The sequence below is a fragment of the Carcharhinus amblyrhynchos genome, chromosome 20 (assembly GCF_965287045.1).
Source record: "Carcharhinus amblyrhynchos chromosome 20, sCarAmb.v2.hapA, whole genome shotgun sequence".
Taxonomy (NCBI): Eukaryota; Metazoa; Chordata; class Chondrichthyes; order Carcharhiniformes; family Carcharhinidae; genus Carcharhinus; species Carcharhinus amblyrhynchos.
In genome coordinates this window covers 22,624,278-22,631,531 of record NC_137343.1, presented here as the reverse complement: position 1 = coordinate 22,631,531, position 7,254 = coordinate 22,624,278, and the positions used below count along the sequence as shown (strand labels likewise).

At 42.9% G+C, this 7,254-nt stretch overlaps 1 non-coding gene across 1 annotated transcript; it reads right to left on the bottom strand.

Annotated features, from left to right (window-relative positions):
- Positions 1-6,167: 6,167 nt before the first annotated feature.
- LOC145356238 (U6 spliceosomal RNA) lies at positions 6,168-6,277 on the bottom strand. Its single transcript, XR_013889103.1, has one exon. It is a non-coding gene; the product is annotated as a U6 spliceosomal RNA (small nuclear RNA).
- Between the last annotated feature and the right edge of the window lie 977 nt (positions 6,278-7,254).

Below are 7,254 nucleotides of genomic sequence, written 5' to 3'. Positions count from 1 at the left end.
GAAGTAAAACCTTTGATTTGCTTCAGAACTTGGTTCAACCAGCAAATCCAAGAGCCAAAGCTTACAATGGCCTGACAATTACGCTCCAAAGCCATTGATCATTGCGGAATGGTTCAAGTTCCAGCAAAGGAATCAAGTGGTGGGCGAAAGCATTGCTCAGTTTGTGGCAACCTTCAAAAGGCTGGCACAACTTTGTGAGTTTGGTGAGTCATTAGAAGATACTCTTTGAGATCATCTAGTTGTGGTCTCCAGAATGAGGCTATCCAAAGAAGATTGCTCACTGAACATGTTTTGACTTTAAAGGCAGCAATAGAAATCACAGTGTCGATGGAACTGGCTGCTGAAGAGGCTTCACAATTTGGTGCAGAAATGGAGATCCACAAGTTGGGAACTGCCGATAAGAAGTCAAAACACTGTCACAGATGTGTCAAAATGGGCCTTTCATGGAGTCAATACTGAAGCAAGGAGAATCAATGCATGAATTGAGGCAAAATGGGTCACGCTACAAAAGCTTGTTGGGCTAAATCAGTTTTCCCTGAGAAGAGTAGTCAGAAGTAGAATCTGGGTACCTTCAAGAAGAAGAATAAGTTGCATTCCACAAAAATAATTTACAACATGGAAGACAAGAATTACGATTGTGAAGAAGAAGATGTCCAGAAATATGATGAAGAGTTCCAGCTGAACATCTTAACCATACAGGGTGAATCAAAGAGATTCAGGGTGATTTTGAAGTTAAGTGGACAGTCTATTAGGATGGAGTTTGATACTGGTGCTGCTGTATCTTTAATTCCTGAGACTATATACCAACAAAACCGTAAGCATTTTCCTTTAAAAACAGCTGAAGTGATTTTAAAGAAATAGACGGAAGGGATCATGCCATTAAAAGTTTATATCATGGTCAATGTAGAGTTGAGTGGACAAACAGTGGAGTTGTCTCTCTATGTGGTCTGTGGTAATTTCCAGCCTTATTTGGGAAATCATGGTTGGAGAGGACAAAGCTTAATTGGAGTGCTGTCAACAGATTGGTAGTTGTCAAAACAGGCCTCCAACATCTTCTGGATAAATGCAAGAATGTATTCAAAGAGACACTTGGTTCAATGAAAGGAGTTCAAATGAAACAAAAATAAAGCCTAATGGTCAATTAAAAAAGTCTCAAATCAAGAGCAGTGCCATATACAATTCATCCCAAGGTTGAAAAGAATTAGAATGACATGTTAACACTGCTGTGTTAGAGCCAGTTACAATGAATGACTGGGCTACCCCCATTGTACCTGCCATGAAACCAGATGGTTCAAATTTGTATTTGTGGTGATTTTAAAACAGCATAAATCCAGTGTTATATGCTGATCAATATCTGCTTTCTTTAATTGAAGATTTGTTTTCTGGGTTATCAGGCATTTAGAAATTCAGCAAGATTGATCTTTCACAAGCATATTGTAGATGAATGTAGCCACTGAATCCCAACTATTGCTTACTGTCATTACTCCATATTCATTGTAAAAGATGGCCTTTTGGAATACCATCTACACCAGCCCCATTCCAAAGATTGGTTGATCAGATTTTAAGTGGCCAGTCTGGTGTACATTGTTACCTGGATAATATTCTAATTAAAAGGTCTGGTGAACAGAAGTATTTGAATAATTTAGAATCAACATTGGAACATTTACAAGCACATGGTTCTCATGTCAAAAGTAAGACATTTTTCCATACATCAGTCCAGTATTTAGACCATGTTATTGAAAGTAAAGGCCTACATAAAGCACCTAAAAAATGGAAGCTATTTTAAAAGCACCCAGTCGAATGAATGTGATGCAGGTGAGGTTGGGAATTTACAATGGGAACTTCCGCTGGTATCCGCCATGGTGGGTCAGAAGACTGCCAGCAGCTAGCTTGAATCTCATTTGCATCCCAGTGATGGATTCAGATCAAGGCTTGACCCCTGCCCATCCCACAGACCAGATTCTTAGCAATGCAGGTGGGAAAACATTCCTGCATGAAACATGTTTGGAACAATGTGGCAGACAGATGTCAGGACACAACTGAACAATGCCTGGGGTTGCCTCTGGAGATTAGAATGGAGGCTGCCAACAACCCTGGACCCTGGAACACCAAAAGGAGTGGGCAGGGTGAGCATCTGCAGGTGGACATTCCATAATTGGTGTCCTGGAGGGTGAGGTGGGGGGTCCATCTTCCAACCTCAGAATGTTCCTGGAGCTCCATCTTCATTCACAGGATGTCCATCTTCCAGCCTCAGGGTGTCCTGGAGATCTAACTTCTTTTCCAGGTGCAAACCAGAGCACCAGGAGGAAACCTACGAAGACACGGGAAGACCATGCAAACTTCACACAGGTAGTGATCCAAGCCAGGATTCAAACCCGGGTGTCTGGCGCTGTGAGGCAGCAATGCTAACCACCATGCCACTGTGCCACCCAGGGTATTAGCAGGGTAAATACATGGGACTACAGGGATCGGACAGGTATGGGTAAGATGTTCTGTTTGAGAGAAGGTGTAGTCTCGAATGGCTCCTTCTGCACTGTAGGGATCCTATGATATGAAACTTGAAAGCATTGTGAACTGTGAAGGGGATAGTGTAGAACTTCAAAAGGACACAAACAAATTGGTGGAACAGTGGACAGGTGGCAGACAATGTTAAATGTGGAAGTGATCATTTTGTTTTGAAGAGAGACAATATAAAATAAAGGGCACAATCCTAAAGGAGACACAGGAGCAGAGGGCACCTGGGTGTATATGAAAAAGTCTTTGAAGATGGCAGGATAGATTGAGAGTGCAGCTAATAAAGCATACAGTATCCTTTGCTTTATTAATGAGGGCAAAGAATACGAGGACAAGGAGGTTATGTTGAATTTAGATTGGATATTAGTTTGGTTTCAGCTGGAGTATTGTATTCAATATTGGGTGCCATATTTTCAGAAGGAAGTGAAGACAATGAAGAGTATTCAGGAACAAATTACCAGAGTTGTTCCTCAGATGAGGAACTTAAATTATGAAGGCGGGATTGGAGAAGATAGGACTATTTTCCTTGGAGAATAGAAGACTGAGAGGAGAATTAGACAGTTAACCAAAAAGGCAGTGTGTGCAAGGTTAAGGGGAGAGGATGGGAGAGTGGCACTAAATAGATTGTTCATCTGGGGAATTAGTGCAGACACAGTCGGCCAAGTGACCTCCTCCCAAGCTGTAACATTTCTGTGTTTCAATGCTTTAGTAGACGGTGTCTGTGGCCTGGCTGTGAGACAGTATCAGAAATTACAGGATGACCATGGATGATTTGCTGCAGTTCAAAGTCTGCAGCAAAGAGCTGGAATATTTGGTATTTGAGACAGTTGGCATGAAGCTGAGTAAGAGGCAGCTTTGTGTAGGCTACTCATTTCCTTAAATTGGAGTGCGCAGCTCTGTCAAATTACATTTGCTGTGACATTTGATAGTTGCTGTATTTTTGAGATGAAAACGATGGGAAAGCTTCTTCCAGAGGTAGCGATGTTTGAAGTATGAGTAAATGTGTGTTTCATTCCCCACTTCCTTTGAGTCACAAAGAGTAGATGATTTTATCTGTTGGGTGCTAAGGTGCTTTTGCGCTTTGTAATCTCAATCTTTCAATTCCAGGTTCAATCAGCTTCACTCATTTTCTTTGTTCATTGCTGGATGAGGCATGACTCACATTCTAATATATTAGTTGAAGCGTGCCCGAGCTATGTGTTGCACTCAACTTTTTCTGTCCATCATCTTGTTGGTTTTTCTTTCTTCACTGTGACTCTCAGTTTCCACAGGAGTGCCTGTTATTGTTGGTCAAAGTGCTCTTTCGTCATGTTTGGTATATTGTGCATTAAGATGCTCACTTCATTATCTCACGAAAATAATTGGAAATGTTTCACATAACAGTGGGGGAGGATAGAGTGCTGACCTGAGACTTCTCTATTCACTATTGACAGGCATCCTCTACCATGAAGGAAAGCAGATGCCCTACCATCTTGGAAAGCTCTTGGGGTGGGGTGTGGGTGATGTGGCACTGTGATTAACACTGCTGCCTCACACTGCCAGGAACTCGGATTCAATTATTGGTCTTTGGTGACTGTCTGGAGTTTTTTCACATTGTCCCCGTGTCTGTGCGGGTTTCCTCTGGTTGCTTCAGTTTCCTTCCACACCCCAAAGATGTGCAGGTTAGGTGGATTGGCCATGCTAAATTGCCCCTTAGTGTTCCAAGATTAGGTGGATTAGCCATGGTAAATGTGTAAGGTTGCAGGGATAAAGCAAGGGGGCAATATTTCATCATACCCCTGTGCCTTGTAGAAGGTGGAGGGGCTTTGGGGAGACAGGAGGTGAGTTACTCGCTGCAGGATTATTGCCTCTGACCTGTTCATATGTCAGAGTATTTACACGGCTAGTCCAGTTGAGCTTCTGGTCAATGGTAATCTCCTGGATGTTAATGGCGGTAATGCTTTTAAATGTCAAATGAAGGTTAGATTCTCTCTTGCTGGAGATAATCATTGTCTGGCAATTATGTCCACTTGTCAGCCCAAGCCTGGATATTGCTGCATTTGGATATGGACTGCTTTAGTTTCTGAAGAGTCATGAACGGTGCTGAACATTGTGCAATCATCAGCGAACATCTCTACTTCTGACCTTATGATGGATGGAAAGTCATTGATAAAGCAACTGGGCCTAGGACACTGCCTTAAGGAATTCCTGCAGTGATATCCTGGAATTGAGATGGAACTTCCAACAACTATAACCACCTTCCTTTGTGTTAGGTATGACTCTAACCAGCAGAGAGTTTTCATGCTGATTCTCAGTGAGCTCAACAACTTCATACTGTGACCTCTCTCCTTCACCTTTGCCCCTATTTTATTTCTATCCATTTATTTCCATTTCTTCTATTGCTTAATTTTTACATCCCTATTTTATCCTACTTCCTGTCCTTTTTTTCCCTTACCACTGACTCCCCTCTCCCCATCCCACCCTACTCGGGCCTGTTACCTGTCCCAGGTTGTCCTTTGACACACTGCTGAACTTTGTTCTGCCATTAACACATTCTGATCTCTTAATGTGCCGCTATCAGCACCCTTCTTATCCACAACCACCACCATCTACATTCCCTTTGTCCTTTTGTCCATGACATCTTTGTCAATCTCCTACTAGCCCCCACCTACCGCTGGCCTGCCATCCAGCATTTACTGCTTCACCCCATCCCTCCTCCCACCCCACTTCCCCGGCAACCATATAAATCTCACTCTACTTCCAGTTTTCTTTAGCTCTGGGCAACGAGTCATCCAGACTCGAAATGTTGGCTCTATTCTCTCTCCACAGATGCTGTCAGATCTGCTGAGGTTTTCCAGCATTATGTGATTTTGCTTTAGATTCCAGCATCCACAGTAATTAGAAACAAAGACAGAAAATGCAGGAAAATCTCAGCAGGTCTGACCGCATTTGCGGAGAAAGAATAGAGCCAACGTTTCGAGCCTGGGTGACCCTTCGTCAGAGCTGGGGAGAGAAGAGCAGTACTTAATCAGGGAAGGCATTCCTGGAAGAGAAAGGGCAGTGACTTAAACACGAAACAATTTGCTTTTATTTTGCAATACATTGTTGCTTTAGAAGCAGTTTGCATGTAATTTTCTGACTTTAATCTCGAGTCAGCAGCTATCCTGTTGAAATACTGATCCAAATGTGTATGTGTGTGTGTGTGTGTGTGTGTGTGTGTATACACTCATGTTTCTAACATATTCTGTCTGTGGGCAAAGCTCCCCATTAGGAATGTAAAGTTGGACAATTGGAATCGATGAGCTATTTGTGAACCTATCTGTTAAATGGCTTAGTTCATTTGCTTTGTTTGTTCTTTGGCTTTATCCGAATTTTCCTTGCTTCTGCACGTTCTGCTTTGTTAAGATTGGATTTTTGATGTTACAAGACTATTATTTATTTGAACTTTATTTTTCCAAAGCAGACTTGCTTCCAGCAGCTATGTCCCTTGCGCCAAGTGGCATGGTCAGGATGGAAATTTCTTGAATTTTGCAATAGTATTTTTAACTTGGTTGGAGGAAGAGGAGTTCCTTGAATTTCAGCTTTCAACTTGAAATGAAACCAAACCCGAGGCTGGATTTGAACCCAGGACCTTGGAGTGTGAGGGAGCAGCACTGGCCAGTGTGCCACCGTGCCTGTTTATGGAGCGCTTCACAAATTTGCGTGTCATCCTTGTGCAAGGGCCATCCTAATCTTCTCTGTATCGCTCCAATTTCAGTATATGTACTGCCGAAGCGAGCAGGACAAGGGGCACAGGTATAGTTGAGGATAATGGCTGGCTGTATTGGTCAGGTAGCAACAGCTTCAAAATTGGGTTGTTAACAAAGGATAAAAAAAACAAAGAAAATTACAGCTCAGGAACAGGCCCTTTGGCCCTCCAAGCCTGTACTGACCATGCTGCCTGACTGAACTAAACCCCTTAACCTTCCAGGGACCATATCCCTCTATTCCCATCCAATTCATGTGTTTGTCAAGACGCCCCTTAGATACTATGGTGTCAGCTTCCACTATCTCCCCGGCAATGAATATGGTACCCACCATCCTCTGTATAAAAATAACTTGCTTCCTACATTTCCTTTAAACCTTGTCCCTCACCCCTTAAACATATGCCTCCTAGTAATTGATTCTTCCAGCCTGGGAAAAAGCCTCTGACTATCCACTCTGTCCATGCCCCTCATAATCTTGTAGTTTTCTATCAGGTCGCCCTCAACCTCTGTCGTTCCAGTGAGAGCAAACCAAGTTTCTCCAATCTCTGCTCATAGCTAATGCTCTCCATATCAGGCAACGTCCTAGTAAATCTTTTCTGTACCCTCTCCAAAGCCTCCATATCCTTCTGATAATGTAGCGACCAGAATTGAACACTATATTCCAAGTGCGGCCTAACTAAGATTCCATAAAGCTGCAACGTGACTTGCCAGTTTTTAAACTCAATGCCCCAGCTGTTGAAGGAAAGCTTGCCGTATGCCTTCTTGACTACCTTCTCCACCTGCATTGTCACTTTCAGTGCTAACCTTGCAGGCCCATTAATAACAGAATTACAGTTGCCTCCAATTTGAAAGGGGTCTGTCAACAGGTCCGCAGCCTATTTCTAAGATAGGCTCCTTTTAAGAGAGAAATTGGGGTCAAGTGACCTAAAAAGGATCCAACTGCCATTCAAGGTTGGGCTCGGTCAGAGCCCTTTTTATGCAGAATGAGTTCCATGAGTGATGGTTTCAGAGAAAC